This window comes from Camellia sinensis, chromosome 12, assembly GCF_055761805.1.
Source record: "Camellia sinensis isolate YWXY chromosome 12, ASM5576180v1, whole genome shotgun sequence".
NCBI lineage: Eukaryota > Viridiplantae > Streptophyta > Magnoliopsida > Ericales > Theaceae > Camellia > Camellia sinensis.
Genome location: NC_138972.1, coordinates 62898711 through 62916532, shown reverse-complemented (window position 1 = coordinate 62916532; position 17822 = coordinate 62898711). Strand labels below are relative to the sequence as shown.

At 35.6% G+C, this 17822-nt stretch overlaps 1 long non-coding RNA gene across 1 annotated transcript; it reads left to right on the top strand.

Annotated features, from left to right (window-relative positions):
* Positions 1–4648: 4648 nt before the first annotated feature.
* LOC114312384 (uncharacterized) lies at positions 4649–15509 on the top strand. Its single transcript, XR_014346497.1, has 2 exons — positions 4649–7379; positions 14811–15509. It is a non-coding gene; the product is annotated as an uncharacterized LOC114312384 (long non-coding RNA).
* The last annotated feature ends 2313 nt before the right edge of the window (positions 15510–17822 follow it).

Here is a 17822-nt window from a genome sequence, read left to right as displayed (position 1 = left end):
AAGCGGATAAATAAAAGGGAGAAAGACGTGGGGTTGGAAGACATACATCACACTCACGCACACTTATTACAGTTGTGCCCTCACTCGGAGGGTCCGAATAAATAATACAGTCCGAATATTACAGTCCCCAAAATAAAAGAATATTACAGTCCAAAATATTACAGAATTCTAATTAATTAATGAATTAACTAGAAAGCAAATAAACTGGCGTGCAAGCCAGGGACTGCCTTGCTTCTGATGAGTGATGTATGTCCGGGTTGTCTTGCGCGGAAATCCATCGGGATGCCCCAATTAGCCTCTGTTTGGCAGTTATTCTTGAAAAGCGTGCCAAACTCTGAAAAGTTGCTGATTCTTCATTTTGCTGCAACAGAGAGCAGGAAAGGGGCTTAGCAATGTATTTTCACAGATATATGCATGCCTCGATCCTCGTGCCACTAATCACGCATACCGAGGCATGATGGCCGAGGAATGGAAATGTACAACTCAATATAGGATGAATGCACATGAAACTACAGCTAAAACCTAACTCCATCATGGATAATCCGGAGTGTCGGTGACTGGGGAATTGAGACACATTCCGTCACTCGGAGTACGAAATGTACCTCGTTTCCCGTGCCCGGGCTAACTCCTATTCCGGACATGATGCGATATGCATGATATGCATGAAATGCAACAAAGATAGAATCCTAACATACTCAAAGCTATGAAAATGAGATGCCTCGAAATGCGTGCACACGGGCACGCAAACTGAGAAAATGATATGTCTCGAAATGCGTGCACGCGGGCACACAAACCGAGGCGATGTTATGTCTCAAAATGCGTGCACGCGGGCACGCAAACCGAGGCGATGATATGTGTCTCGAAATGCGTGCACGCGGGCACGCAAACCGAGGCGATGATATGTGTCTCGAAATGCGTGCACGCGGGCACGCAAACCGAGGCGATGATATGAAACAATGCGAATGACAATGAGATGCCTTGAAGTACGTGCACACGGGCACGCAAACCGAGGCGATGATATATGTGTCTCGAAGTGCGTGTACGTGGGCACGCAAACCGAGGCGATGATATGTGTCTCGAAATACGTGCACGCAGGCACGCAAACCGAGGCGATGATATAAAACAATGCGAATGACAATGAGATGCCTTGAAGTACGTGCACATGGGTACGTAAACCGAGGCGATGGCGGAATGCAATGTAATGACATGAAAACATGATATGGGCTTATACCAACATGAGTGAGCCTCAGCCACACTCACATAGGATGCCGGTGGATAAAAACAGGGTGCCTCGAAATGCGTGCACACGGGCACGCAAACCGAGGCAATGATGGAATGCTGTGAAATGACATGGAAATGACAAATGGACTTATACCAACATGAGTGAGCCTCAGCCACACTCACATAGGATGCCGGCGGATAAAAATGAGGTGCCTCGAAATGCGTGCACACGGGCACGCAAACCGAGGCGATGATATGTGTATGATGAAATGACATGGAAATGACAAGTGGGCTTATACCAACATGAGTGAGCCTTAGCCACACTCACATCAGATGCCGGCGGATAAAAATGAGGTGCCTCGAAATGCGTGCACACGGGCACGCAAACCGAGGCGATGACAGAGTATGATGAAATGACATGGAAATGACAAGTGGGCTTATACCAACATGAGTGAGCCTCAGCCACACTCACATCGGATGCCGGCGGATAAAAATGAGGTGCCTCGAAATGCGTACACACGGGAACGCAAACCGAGGCGATGACAGAGTATGATGAAATGACATGGAAATGACAAGTGGGCTTATACCAACATGAGTGATCCTCAGCCACACTCACATCGGATGCCGGCGGATAAAAATAGGGTGCCTCGAAATGCGTGCACACGGGCACGCAAACCGAGGCAATGATGGAATGCTGTGAAATGACATGGAAATGACAAATGGACTTATACCAACATGAGTGAGCCTCAGCCACACTCACATAGGATGCCGGCGGATAAAAATGAGGTGCCTCGAAATGCGTGCACACGGGCACGCAAACCGAGGCGATGACAGAGTATGATGAAATGACATGGAAATGACAAGTGGGCTTATACCAACATGATTGAGCCTCAGCCACACTCACATCGGATGCCGGCGGATAAAAATGAGGTGCCTCGAAATGCGTGCACACGGGCACGCAAACCGAGGCGATGACAGAATATGATGAAATGTGGCAAAAATGATATGCAAGCATGCTAATGGAATTCCAGCAACAAAATATGGGGGAAAACAGTCCCGAAATGAAGCGAAATGACATGAAATGCAAGGAAACGTCCCGAAATGCAACATTAGGCATCCGAAATGGCCTATAGCCATGCCAAACATGCACAATATGGACATGCAATGCAAAGACAGAAGCTAGACAGTCCCAAAAGATGCACTTTTACAGTTATAAACAAGGCCAAACAGCAAGCATAGGTGAAGGAAAAATAGCATGCGAGAATAGGGGCCAAAAGAGGGGTAATGAAGCAAGTGGTATAAGCTAAACCCAAACTGAAAAATTTCTTTCTACAACACTGAAGATGGACCAAAAATATGAACATTTACAGTATATGGAAGCCTCAAAATCAGTATAAAAATATGCTAAAAATGTGATGCAAAACAAGGCTCAAAAGGTGCTATAACATGAAGTATATAAAATAATCACCAAACAGAAAAAAAGTGTGAATGAAATATGAAGTATAGGCCAAAACAATACCACTTTCAGTTCGGACCAAGGTCCAAAAGCAGAAGCAAAGAGGGCTATCAATTTATGCAAAAATGGGGCCAAATAAGGGATTGAACTACAAGTGACACATGGAGACACCAAACAATGTTGAGCCCTTCTCCAATATTGAAGAGGGGCTCAAAATAAGCCTTATATCAGTTTACAACATGCTCGAAAATAAATTGCTCATGGGTCAAAAATAGCATGCAAAACTATGACATACAAGATGATCAATGAAGCAAGTATATTATGGAGGGCTCAAATAGGGTTGAGCCCTTAATGAGAAGTGAAGATGAGCTCAAAATATGGCCCTTTTCAGTTAGGGCCGGAGCTTGAAACCAAAAAGAAGTGAGGCTTAGAAATGGATCAAGAAAAAGGGTCAAAAGGGTAAAAGTGTTACTTACCCTTGAAGATTCGAACTTTTGTTGCTTCTTGGATGGATTTGTAGCTTCTTTAGCCTTCAAGAATCCCTCCTTGCTGCTGGAAATGAGATGGTGGTAGTAGAGCTTGGTGGTGTAGAAGGAATGGTGGTTAGCGGACTTAGGGTTTTTTGAAGAATTGAAAAGGAAGAAGATAGTGTTGGCTATGGAGCTTTGAAGAGTAATTTTTCTAACCCTTACAAAGAAGGCCACCAGCTGGTTATAAGGGTTCAAAATGGGGTGTAAAGGTGGGGGAGAAGGAGGGCAAAACTCCCCCACAAAATATCCCCCGGATACAGAAAATATCTGGGGGATATTGCCCAACAGCTGTAAAGGGCACAGTGCAAGGAAGCAGGCCGGCCTCACACTTTTGCTGGAGGTGGTCGGCCGGCCACACCCCCTAGCCGGCCGGCTAGGGGTCAAAAGGGTCAAGGTGATTTTCTGGCCCGCCAGCTATTGGGGAGGTAGTCCTATGTGTGTACAACACAACCATGTAGTTGAAATTCCAAGAAAGTGGGCCCAAGGGGTTCAACAATGGCTCGGAAAGAGGGGGTCAAAAGGGTCAAGTTGACTTACTGGCCGGCCATGAACTTTTAGGGGCCTCTCATATGTGTACATCACAGATATGTGGTTCAAAGTTCAAGAAAAAAGGTCCAAGGGGTTCAACATTAGCCCGGAAGAAAGGGGTCAAAAGGGTCAGGTGACCTTAATGGCCGGCCATGAACTTTTAGGGGCCTCCCAAGTGTGTAGATCACAGATATGTGGTTGAAAGTTGGCAACACTAGCTCCGAGGTATTCAACATTAGCCCGGAAGTGCGAAAAACGGGCGCCGGGAGGCTCCGGAAGAGAAATAACTGGTTGCTGCAACAATTGCTGGCCTCCCACCCTTCAGTGACCTTCCCTGTGATAAAACAGAGGTACCTGCCAAAAATGAACGAAAACCGTTGCAAAACGAACATTCCGGGGCCAAAACACGCAGTTCGGGGTCCCGAAAATGGGCTGTTAAGCACCGAAAATGGTATTCGACCTCGAAGTGGGTTTCTTAGCCCCCAGTGTCCCTCAAAAGGGATGAAATAAGATGTATGCCAAAAATCAGAGCAATAAGAGATGGTTAAGCGGTCCCGAACCGAGGCACACGACCTGACGGCTCCGGAAACCGGGAACCGGACTCCGAAATGGGCAAAATGGCCTACGGCCACCAAATGCAGCCTACGGACATTGAGAGATGGTCCACGGGACCTCTCCCTTCCCTCAGGAAAAGAAACAGAGAAAACCGAGTCTGGCTCGCAAACCGAGACAAGGCACAGAAAAGGGTTCGGAAGTCCGGAGGCAGGGCTCACGGCCGCGACTCTGAAACTTCTGAACGAGCATATTATGCAACATCACCTAACGCTCAACTGGTGACGTCTGAGTCTTAAGGTCGGTCAAAAATGGGGTGTCTACAGTAGCCCCCCAATTTCTTAAACTATTTGGATTTTTTTTTTTGAATTAGTTAACATATATAATAATCTATTTTAAATTTCATGTATATGTATTTTTTAAATTAGGTCAAGATGAAAGCAAAATTTTAGAAACTTTAATGGGTCAAAGTGTAAAATATGAAACTTTTACAAATATATAAACTATAAGGGTTGCTGGAGAAGTTTGTTCAAACAAAGCACTAAGATTAAAAAAAGAAAAGAAAACAATTGATCTGAGAGACTTGTTGCGATTCGAAAGAGAGGAGAGGAGGGAAGAGATGAGGGAAGAAACGGAGAAGCTTTGTTGTCGGACTTCGTCAGAGCTGGTCGGCGTAGACGGTGGAACCGTGGACTCTCACTGGTAAGTTATCTGATATCCCTCCAGCTTCAATGTGATTATTCTGTTTTTACACTGAATATTATGATTGATTGTGATTTTAGACTGAATAATGCAATTATTTTGTTATTAATTTGTTATTGGCTGTTATTGGTCACCCATAAGCTTGCAGACAACTAGAAATCTTCAACCCAATTTTCAGTTTTGGTATCCTAAACTTGACCAAATCCCCAACTTCCTACATCACATAACCCACAATTACATCCCCACTGTCAATAGATTTCGCTCCTCTCTCCAAACACTCTTTTATTTTACTATGCCAATCGAAAAAATAAATGCACATACACTCTTTCAACACACACATCAGAACCCACCACATCTAACATTATCTGGGTTAGCAATTGATTTTGAATTTTTTAAAAAATAAATAATAATTTAATGACAATGTGGGGCCAATGCAAGCTGGTTGTTTTTTTGGGTGAAATTGTGGCAGAGAAGCTGGCATAGGGTAGAGAAGCCAAGAGTTGCGATGAATATTTGATAATTGTTATTGGTACAATTGTTAACTAAATATTGTGAATTTTTTTTACTACTATGATTTATTGTAATTGGTAGGTACTGTGTTGTGTGATTTCTTGATAATTGAATAGGCTTTTAGGTTATGATTTGTTGATTTCCTCTAAGAATTTGGATAAAAATCTAAATGTTATTTTGTGCTGCCATATATTTTATGACTTTTAGGAATAGGATGGAAGATGGTTTTCTGGCTAGTTACTTGATTACGTACATTAAAAAAGACATTGCTCGAGAGTTTGATGTAGACTCTATCATTCATGCTTTTGATATTATAAAAGAGCGTCAAGCTCAATTGAAAATGCCTAATTTTAGTAAATAAATGCATGTAGAAATAGTTACTACTTTTTGTAAGTGAATATGAGCAAAAAAATATTCTCAATTGTATGATCATCTTTCTGTACTCAATTATGTTGACAAGGAATATATAGTTCAATATTTTATCATAGCATTATTGATTTTTTTTCATGTTAGTTGAAATTGGTATTGAACTTCAAATTTTATTGGTTAAAAGTTAAACGTACTTTGGCCCCCCCAAAGTCATAATCCTGGATCCGTCCCTGACCACCACTAGCCACTATTAGTCGTTGGGACTTTTTTGCTGACAGTAGGTAAAAATGAAAGAAAAATCCTTCAAAGCAATAATTTGTCATTTTCATCAAACAATTTCATTAATCATATTTTTACAACCAAAATAAAATAATTCTTGAACCTAATACCATACACACCTCTAAAACTAGACTTTTCACTTATTTTTACCAAAAAAACAAAAAAAAAAATCAAAATCAAAATCAAGGCTGCTATAGGCTCTAGGGTAGGCTCTAGGGTTCCATGTGAAAATTAGAAAAATTATTAGTTGATCTTAGGGCACCATGTGGCCATATCCCATACCAATCACAAACTCTTATGCCCCTCATATTTCCCAATCACCAACACAAAATCACGAGTCTCACTATTTCTATTAATCACAATGCACGTGGAGCGTTACCTAACGCTACCTCCAAACTAACCAATAACTTCTCGTGAAATTAATGTGATACAGTACCAAGATATTGGGAAAATTGGTTTGGTTGGTTCCATGTGAAAAACAACTTCATATTTAGAACTTTAATCTATTAGTTGGACTAAGAGAGGTTCGGGTTTAGAGGTTATCCAAATTCAATTTAAGTTGTATTAATGACAACTGCATGTACTTGTCAAAGTTTGAATTGTACCTTGAGGTTGTCTAGTCAAGTCCAACCCAAGTTAAGCTTGAGTTACTCAAGTTGCAAGGATTGTACATAATTTTATTTTATTTTATTTTATTTTATTGTTTTGTGTGATGGATCTAGGGGGGCAGAGGGGGGCGGCCACACCCCCAAAAATTTGAAAAATATCATATATTATACTAGAAATTTTAAAATAATTTAAAATTATAGGAGTTCGCACCCCCAAATTTTTTTTAGATAATTTCAAAATTATATAGAGTAGCCCCCCAATTTCTTAAACTATTTGAATTTTTTTTTTTTGAATTAGTTAACATATATAATAATCTATTTTAAATTCCATGTATATGTATTTTTTAAATTAGGTTAAGATGAAAGCAAAATTTTAGAAACTTTAATGGGTCAAAGTGTAAAATATGAAACTTTTACAAATATATAAATTATAAGGCTTGCTGGAGAAGTTTGTTCAAACAAAGCACCAAGATTAAAAAAAGAAAAGAAAACAACTGATCTGAAAGACTTGTTGCGATTCGAAAGAGAGGAGGGGAGGGAAGAGATGAGGGAAGAAACGGAGAAGCTTTGTTGTCAGACTTCGTCAGAGCTGGTCGGCGTAGACAGTGTCGTGGACTCTCACTGGTAAGTTATCTAATATTCCTTCAGCTTCAATGTGATTATTCTGTTTTTACACTGAATATTATGATTGATTGTGATTTTAGACTGAATAATGCAATTATTTTGCCATTAATTTGTTATTGGTTGTTATTGGCCACCCATAAGCTTGCAGACAACTAGAAATCTTCAACCCAATTTTCAGTTTTGGTATCCCAAACTTGACCAAATCCCCAACTTCCTACGTCACATAACCCACAATTACATCCCCACTGTCAATAGGTTTCGCTCCTCTCTCCAAACACTCTTTTATTTTACTATGCCAATCGAAAAAATAAATACACATACACTCTTGCAACACACACATTAGAACCCACCACATCTAACACTATCTGGGTTAGCAATTGATTTTGAACTTTTTTTAAAATAAATAATAATTTAATGACAATGTGGGGCCAATGCAAGCTGGTTGTTTTTCTGGATGAAATTGTGGCAGAGAGGTTAGCATAGGGTGGAGAAGCCAAGAGTTGCGATGAATATCTGATAATTGTTATTGGTACAATTGTTAACTAAATATTCTGAAATTTTTTTTAATACTATGATTTATTGTAATTGGTAGGTACTGTGTTGTGTGATTTCTTGATAATTGAATAGGCTTTTAGGTTATGATTTATTGATTTCCTCTAAGAATTTGGATAAAAATTTAAATGTTATTTTGTGCTGCCATATATTTTATGACTTTTAGGAATAGGATGGAAGATGGTTTTCTGGCTAGTTACTTGATTACGTACATTAAAAAAGACATTGCTCGATGGTTTGATGTAGACTCTATCATTCATGCTTTTGATATTATAAAAGAGTGTCGAGCTCAATTGAAAATGCCTAATTTTAGTAAATAAATGCATGTAGAAATAGTTACTACTTTTTGTAAGTGAATATGAGCAAAAAAGTATTCTCAATTGTATGATCATCTTTTGGTACTCAACTATGTTGACAAGGAATATATAGTTTAATATTTTATCATAGAATTATTGATTTTTTTTCGTGTTAGTTGAAATTGGTATTAAATTTCAAATTTTATTGGTTAGAGGTTAAACTTACTTTGGCCCCCCCTCCCCCCAAAGTCATAATCCTGGATCCGTCCCTGGGGGTTTGTGATGTAGCTAAGTTAATTAATTTGTTAAAAATTGAACACTATTTACATTTTGTTAAATAAAATCATTAATAATAATAAAACAAATAATTTATATAATGTGAGAGAGATATTAATTAAAGAATCAATGTGCCCCTACAGTGGTCTTTACAATCTATTAATAAGAAAAAAAAGATAAAATTGTGTTATGTTTCTTGTATATATAAATATATTTAATATGATTAACAATCTAAATTATTTTAGCACATCTAATAGTTAATATATATATATATATATATATAATATTTTTATACATATATATAATTTAGGTTTCAGATTGTTTAGATTGTTTGTTATCTTTATCTAAATCCGCTCGAATTTAATTCTGACTTTTGAACTTTTGCCTAAATTTGTATTGAATTCAAAAATATGTTACCCAAGTTCTAAAATTTTTTAGAGTGGGCTCAAATTACTCGGATTAAGCTCAGTCAAGTTGCAGTCTTACCTAATCATTTTTGAATTTTTAATTTACTTCCTTTTAATTATAGTACGCTTACACAACAATATTCGTGGGGTTTGCATCATAAATTGTAAGTTGTTTTTTTTGGAAAGATCACTGGACGATATCTATACATATAATAAAGTGAAAGGATCTTTTTGTGGAGAGTCACTATCTACTGTTGTCAAACACTAATTGTTCTTAATGGGAGTGTTTGTATCTTCCACGCCATTGTTCAATGGGAGTGAGCAGTCCAAGGGCCTGATTAGATCGGATGATAAGCAGTTTTGTTACTTCTTAAAGATGGATTCAGTAAAACTGTTGCCAGAGATAGAGAAATATATAGAGACAAGAGAATTGTATATGTGCGTGTGAGAGAGAAGAGAGAGACGGAGAGATCTGAAAATGACATAGAGAACGGCGGTGTTGGTGGCGTATGCAATCGAGACGATGGTGGCAATAGCGGCCAACTATGGTGGATATGGTGATTCAGTGGTAGAGTCATAAATTTAATATAGGGATACCTATCAATTATAATCTTAAAATTTTTTTTCCCAATAAATAACAATATCATAATAATAATTTTTCGAGTTAATATTAAACACAAAAAATTAATATTAGCACAAATTAATATTTTTAATTGTAGCACAAATCAAATACCTAGTTTTAACACAAACAATAACAAACCAAAATTCTTAATTTTAACGTAAATCACCACCAATCAAAATTTATAATTTTAACATCTCAAAATCTCTTATTTTAACATAAATAATAGCAAACAATTTTTTTTTTTACAAAATCAAAACTTTACAAATAACTATAAATTAATATTCATAATTTTAATTTAAAAGTAAAAAATAATAAATAAAGTTACCTGTAAACAATGAAGAGAAAACACTAATATTTTAGTGTTGTCCCAAATCTGTATTGTGTGATCCTAATCTGGTGAATCGTAAGTCGGTAAATTACAAAACAACAAAGGGAGACAAAAAAAAATACGGAGACACTTAACAAGTACTGTGAATAAATAAAAAAATAAAGAATTTCATACACTTTTAGAATTTTAAAGATCTTACTGGTTGTCGCTGAAAGCTTTGCCCAACAAGTTTTTTTTTTTTTTTTTTTTTTTTTAGATTAACCCTTGCCCAGCAAGTTAAATATTTTAAAAAAGAACCAAAAAAAAAAAAAAGTTGAGACTTTGGAAATTGGGGGAGGAGAGAGGGGCTGTATTAGTGTTTATGTGTGTCAGTGTTTAGCTAGGAGTCTAGGACCCAAATTTTTTTTTTTTTTTTTTTTTTTTTTTTGAAAAGCTAAGATGTGGGATGTCAGTGTTTGGTTTGGGGCTGTGTGTTAGTGTTTAGCTAAGACTTAAAAATAAAAAAATAAAAATTTTAAAAAAGAAAGTTGAAATGTTAAGGGGGCACGTGACCCCATAGGCCTTTAGTGCCTCCACCCCTGGTTGATGATATAGAGAGAGAAATAGAGAGAGAGATAGAGGGGGAATGATAAAAAGAGGCACAGAAAGACATGTTGAAAAGAAAACTTGGAGAGACGGTGGCGGTGAGAATAGTTGTGATAGCATAGTGGTGGTAGTGGAGGGATGGTGATAATAGCTATAGTGGTAACGTGATGGTTGTGGTGGTGGTGGTGGTAGCGGTGGCAATAGTTGTAGTGGTAGTAGAGGTAGAGGGGTGGCAGTAGTGGTGGAAGCTGTAGTGGCGGCGGTGGTGGTAAGAGTGGTGGTGGTAATGGCAGCAATGATAAGATCATAACCATGTTGACATGTATGTATAAATATTTATAAATTCAATCATAATTAAGTTATCATTTAATTTTTCTTCATTTTTAGCCTATATTTTCATTTTAAGAGCTATTTAAAATGAAAAAAAAAAAGATTCATTTAAATTATTAAGTGATACTAATTGTGATTATAAAATAAATTTTATAAATTTTTTACTTAATATATTTAAATTTAAATATTGAATTAAGTTATCAAATATCAACTAAAGCACCCTTCTGTCTACTAATTCACAAAATAAAGCACATGGGTCACTAATTGTGGGTGTTTAAGAAGTTGTTATTTTAGTAGGCTATTTTTGTTTTTGATTATTTTAATAGGGTAAAATTTTTGTGTTTAGGAAAATGATTGAATTTTTTTATAGTTGGATGTGATGTTTGTGAGAGAAAAAGTGAAATGTTATTGATTTGATGTGACATTTTATTTTATTAACTATTTTAATCTATTTTGTCTTTTTGTGAGTTTTAACCTGTTAGGCTAAAATTTTTCTTCCCATAGAGTGTTTGGCAAAGACTATTTTTTGGACTAAAATTTACAGAAAAACAAAATAGGCTAAAATAATCAATAAGGCAAAATGTTACATTAAACCCATAAGCATTTCACTTTTTCACTCATAATCCAACTATAAAAAAATTCAATTATATTTCCAAACACAAAAATTTTAACCTACTAAAATAACTAAAAATTAAAATAACCTATTAAAATAACAACTTCCCAAATCCTTACATTGTCCCTAATTCTTTGCCATGGTGTGCAAAGTCTCTCATATTTCATTTTCTTATAGATAGGGGGTGGATAGCCGTAGGCCATATGGGTGGCCCAATTACACAACACTCATTTTGTTTTTATTTCCTTGAGTCGATCCTCCAAAAGCCAGGACATGTTTGGTATCAATCAAGTGGGCAATACAACATCATGTTGGGTGTGTGTTTTTCGAGAAGTTATCTGGTGGTCTTAGGCCACCGCCGTGTGATACTCTAAGGTCATATTTGATTAATAAGATTAATAGTAAAAATATTAATAATGTGATATTTACTACTCAATTAGATTAATAGGATAAATTATTCTCTTATCTATTGTTTAATTTGAATTAGATAAGAAAACATATAAATATAAAATTATAACTATATCTATCTTCTTCTTTTATATCAATTTTACTCTCTATCAGTGTTTCTTCACAATTTTTATTTTATCAAAATTTCTTCATAAACGTGATTTTGAAAAAAATTATAAATAAATAAATAAAAACAAAATAAAAATATAAAATAGAAAGGCCATGTTTGGTTTGTTTTTTAATTTTTTTTTAAAATATGAACTAATCTGATAAAATAAATATTAAAAAATATTTTTAAATTTTTAAAAATTATTTTTAACCTTCTAAAATATAAAATTATATAAAAATAATAAGTGTTTTAATTTTTAGTCAAGGATAAAAGAGTCTTTTTATTTTATTTCCCAACTCAGGATATAGAATCTCATCCCCTATCCCATTATTAATAATTCTACAAATTTGTTAGATTAATTATCCATTGGATTAATAATCCTGAAATAAAATTTCAAAATAAGCACCGGAATTAGGTCCACGGATTAATAATCCAAATCTCATGCTCTAATCTTGTCAATCAAATATGCCCTAATATTATTGTGATTGATAAAGAGAGTGAAACTCACAATTTTATATTAGATAATTGAAAAATATAAAAAGACATGATGAATTTTGATTGGCCAGAGATATGGCCATGCCCCTGTACCAACCAATAATTTTAGTGTTTTTCCTTTTCCACTGTCAAAGTGCTAACCAATGAAAAGATGACTGGAAAACTTGAAATTTGGGACAGTTTGGGCCTTATCTATGAAATTATTAATCTATGTAAGATCAACTGTAACACTATTTTTCATTTTTTATTAGTTATTATTTTACTTAATTAATTTTTTATCTTTGTATTTTAATATTATTTTATTTTATCTATCTATTCACAGATTTAAAGAGTCTTTTAAGACTCTCCAAATGTAACTAGTTTGAAAAAATTCTGTTAAAATATCTATTGCAGTAGTTAGCCCATTAGAGGGAGTAAAATATGATGAAATTAGTTACAATAGCCAACAGACTTATTTTAAAAAGCCCGTTGGAGACGATCTAACAGTTTAGATTTTGGAGATAATTACCAACTAATCTCATTAAGTAGATTTAAATATTATTAAGTTCTATTGACTGTTTAAATGAACCAATAAATCCTATAATATCTATATCTGTCAAGTTCTTTCATCTTCTCTTCTCTTCTCTTCTCTCTTTCTATTATTTTTTCAAAAGTTTCATACCACCATTGTCTACCACCACCATCGTTGTCGCCGTCCATCTGCTACCACCACTCCCATTGTCATCGTCTAGCCACTACCACCACCACCACCACCGTCGTCGTTATCCACTCATCATATTCTCTTCTCCTCTTCTCTTCTCTCTCTCTCTCTCTCTCTCTATATATATATATATATATATATTTCTCTCACTCCACTATTTTTTCAAAAGTTTCACACCACCATTGTCTACCATTACTGTGGTTACCACCGTCCATCCGCCATCGTCGTTACCATCTAACAACCACCACCACCACCACCACCACCATTGTTATTCGGATGCCACGACTGTTGACCAACTATCTTCACCATCGGTGACGGTAGAATATCATTGTAGATCTACATTCTACCGTCACCAATCTACACTTTATTACCGTCATAGATCTACGCTGACCGTCGCCAAACTACACAACCACTAAATCACCACCGCTTCCTTTGTTTCAAATTCAAATTTATTTTTCAGTGATAAATTTGTCAACCTCTCTAGTTCTTTGTGTATGTAGAAGATGATGGTAGATACTTATAAGTAAGTGAGTGAATATGAATAAGGATGGTAAATATTAATAAATAAATTTATAGTGGTAAATTTATCAGTCATGACTTGTAAGTAAATAAAACTCTCCCGTAACTGCCACTAGATTTTATTAGAAGAGTGGTTTTCTCTCCAATCTAGATATTGGAGGGTGCTGTTCAGGTTTATGAACGGTCCTTCATGTAGGGTCCTCTCCAATCCAATCAAGACTGGGTTTTGCTCATTTTGTAGGGTCCTTCATATATATATATATATATACGATAAACTAATTTATCACATTTTTTTGGGCACAAATGCAATAAATTAGATAGTTTGTGATTATCGGATTGATCCACTAGTGAACGCCCATTACTTTTTTTTTTTAAGTACAAATGAAAAGATTTTTTATTTGCATCGTACTAAATTTTTCTACCATGACATTGTAGGCCTTATATGATTTTTTTTCTTCGATCAATCAATGATCTTATTGGAATACATGTAAATTTGTCCATTTAGAAAATACTATGGCCCAAAAATTTGTTCTTGGCACAAACAAAAAGAAAGTTTATTTACGCCATACTAACTTGTTCTACTGTGATAAGGTAGACTTTACCTGATATTTTCTCAGATAAATGATTTTATTGGAATAAATGAGAAATTTGTCCATTTCAAAAATGGTATGGTCCTTAAATTTTTGTTCTTTATGGGTTCAAATGGGAAAAAAATCTTTACTTACATCGTAATGTAACATTTTAGGCCTTACATGAGTATTTCTCTATCAATGATTTTATTTGAGTACATGAAAAATTTGTCCATTTCGAAAATAGCAAGGCCCATCAGTTACATCGAAATAAAAATGTAAGGCCTAAAATTGTTCTGAAAATTTTTTTGGGGGAGTTACGAGTCGGTCCTATGGACCGGTCTTATTACTCAGTAGGTTCTATCCAAAAAATCAAACAGTGTTTTCATTTTTACCCCTATACTCAACACTGTAACTCAAAAATTTAAGTGATAAATTCACAAAAACAAACTTATCACTGATTTAAACAAAATTGTCACTGATTTATCATTAGTTTAAACAAATTTATTACTAGTTTAAATAGATTTATTACTGGGATCTTCCTTCAATATACAGAGAGAGAGAGAGAGAGAGAGAGAGAGAGAGAGAGAGAAGACCCGGTGATAAAGAGCCTAGATCCAAGATCTAGAGGTGGAGGCCACGACAACTATGGAGGTGGAGGCGGCAGTGGTCCGCAATGACGATGGAGGTGGAAGTAAAGATGTCGGTGGCAGTGGAGGCGAAGACGTTGGTGGCAATGGAAGCAATGGTGAAAGTGGAAAAAGATGCCAGTTGAGGTCGCCGGCAATGACAACAGTGGAGGCGGCGGTGGTCGGCAATGGTAGAGATGGCGCTGATCGTTGGTGGAGGAATGTGTAAAGAGAGAGAGAGAGCTTCTTTTTTTTTTATGTTTTTCATCTTTCATCTCACAGATTTGAGTATAAATATGAGGGCAAAAATGAAATAAATAAAAATGTTTAGGACCTCTAGGTAAAAGAGCCTCCATTAAAGACCTGTTGAGTAATAACCCTTGAAAATAGGACTGAGCCGTAAAAATCCCAAAAATTTTCCATTTAAAAAATTGTAAGGCCCATAATTTTTTTTTTTTTTTTTTGGTGGAAGATTTGGATTACATAATTTTTTTTTTTTCATTCTGAAATTGTAAGGCCCATAAATATTTTTAGTACAAACGAGAAGATTCTTTATTTGTGCCGTGCTAAATTGTTCTACTGTGATAATGTAGTCTTTGTCTGATTTTTTCTCTGATGAATGATTTTATTGGAATAAATGAGAAATTTGTCCATTTCAAAAATGGTATGGTCCTTCAATTTTTATTCTTTATGGTGACATTTTAGGCCTTACATGGGTATTTCTCTATCAATGATTTTATTTGAGTACAAAGGAGAAGATTTTTTATTTAGGCTGTACTAAATTGTTCTATTGTGATGATGTAGGCTTTACTTGATTTTTTTCTCGGATGAATGATTTATTGGAATAAATGAGAAATTTGTCCATTTGAAAAATGGTACGGTCCTTAAATTTTTTGTCCACATGGGTTCAAACGAAAAACAAATCTTCAGTTACATCATACGAAATTGTTCTACTGTGACATTTTAGGCCTTACGTGAGCATTTCTCTATCAATGATTTTATTGGACACCACAACAAATTACATTTTTGGTGACCAAATTTGGTGATTAAAAAAATTTAGTTGCCAAAAGTTATGGAATTGGTGACCAAAAATTATATTAGTTAGTAAAAGTACAATATTTAGCTACGAATTTTTTTTAGTCGGGATATATTGATTATTGGCAACTAAAAAAAATTTAGTCACTAAAAATGCCACAATTGGAGACTGAAAAAATATTTTAGTCGCTGTATAGTTAGTTTTGGCTACTAAAATTATTTAGTTGCCGAATGAAAAGTAAAAATTTACTTTTTATCTTTGGCGACCAAAAGTTTGGTCGCCAAAAATTTATTTTCAACGATTAAAAAATATTTTATTTGTTGTATAGTTAGTTAGCTACTAAAATTATTTCGTCGCCGAATGAAAAATAAAAATTTACTTTTATTCTTTGGCAAGCAAAAGTTTGGTCACCAAAACTTTATTTCAGTGTTTTAGTCACCGTATAATTAGTTTTAGCTACTAAAATTATTTAGTTGCCCAATGAAAAATAAAAATTCACTTTTTTGGCGACCAAAAGTTTGGTTGCTAAAAAATTTATTTTCAGCGACTAAAAAAAAAATTTGTCAACAAAGAGCTAAAATATTTGAAGGGAGACATTTCAAATATTGGAGGGATTTATAAAATTAATTGGTGACCAAAATATTTAGTCATGAATTGTGTAAAATGACCCATAACCATATATATTTTGTTTCCCAACTACTTCTCTGTAGACGCGCCCTGGGGGGCCTTGCATGCTACAGTTTGAACTCAAATGTCACGGTTCTTAATCTGATCTTGCAAAGTGCAATGCAAGACTGATAAATCACCAAAGAGTCCAAATCCGGCAAATCGTTTTGAAAAACTAATTTTTAAGAAAGAAGTGCCAAACATGGACTGCTTTACTAGATACGGAGTCGCCACCTAAATATTTTATTTTTGGAGAATTTAGGAAATCCTGACTCGTGCCTAAAGCCACGTGTCCGTCATCACCAAAGTTGCCTCGGCTTGAGAACTTGGGTACGATTGGGGAAGGTCATTTATGAGCACCCTCGCTCACCCAATCCGAAGATCGGCCTGTACTAAGCATAATATCAAGTTTTCGAAAACACATGCATTCTTATTCCAATTAATTAGCTAGAATTACTATGTGATGCGCACAACACACAAGTGTAGACCAGATTGCCTAATTTGGAACAAAGCATTGCATATCCGTTTGTTTTGAAAACGGTTTGAAGTTTGTTACTCGCAAGTAGGCTAAAATACGGATTTCAATGAATTGTCCCAATTCAAGTAATCCAACCTTCACCCACAGGCATTCAGGCAGTTATATCATATAAGCAATTAGCCATGGCAAGCATGCTATCATGGTGACACTTACACGCATGCAGTATGCTAAAGCATAAAAGCTTACCTAGTACTCCAAGCCAAAACAATAGCTAGTTAGTAATCAAATGCATGATCCTAGTTCATGTTAACAATGGCTAATGCATCACATGCAAAATGCAACTAGAATAGGCTCGGCTAATCTAAGAATGGCATGTGAAATGCGACAATTCGATACACGTATTCAAGTTGGAATTGAGATACTATGCAATTAGTATGATGAGCCAAGCCCGGTGCGTACAATACGAATGAAGGTATGCAAACACGCTATCATAAGTATGCTAATTAAAACATGGCCTAAAAATAACCATTGAAAGCTAATAAGTAAAAGGGAGAAAGACGTGGCGTTGGAAGACATTCACACACGCACGCACACTTATTACAACGATTGGCTCTCTCGAGGGAGAGACTAAAAGAATAATACAAATTAACTAACTAACAAGCTAATTAATTAATTACATAATGGCTCTCTCGAGGATTAGCTATGATTATTATAGAAATCGTCACTCGAGTGCAAAAAACTTCACTCGAGCCAAGAATACAAACTCCCAGTATTTTGCAGACCTAC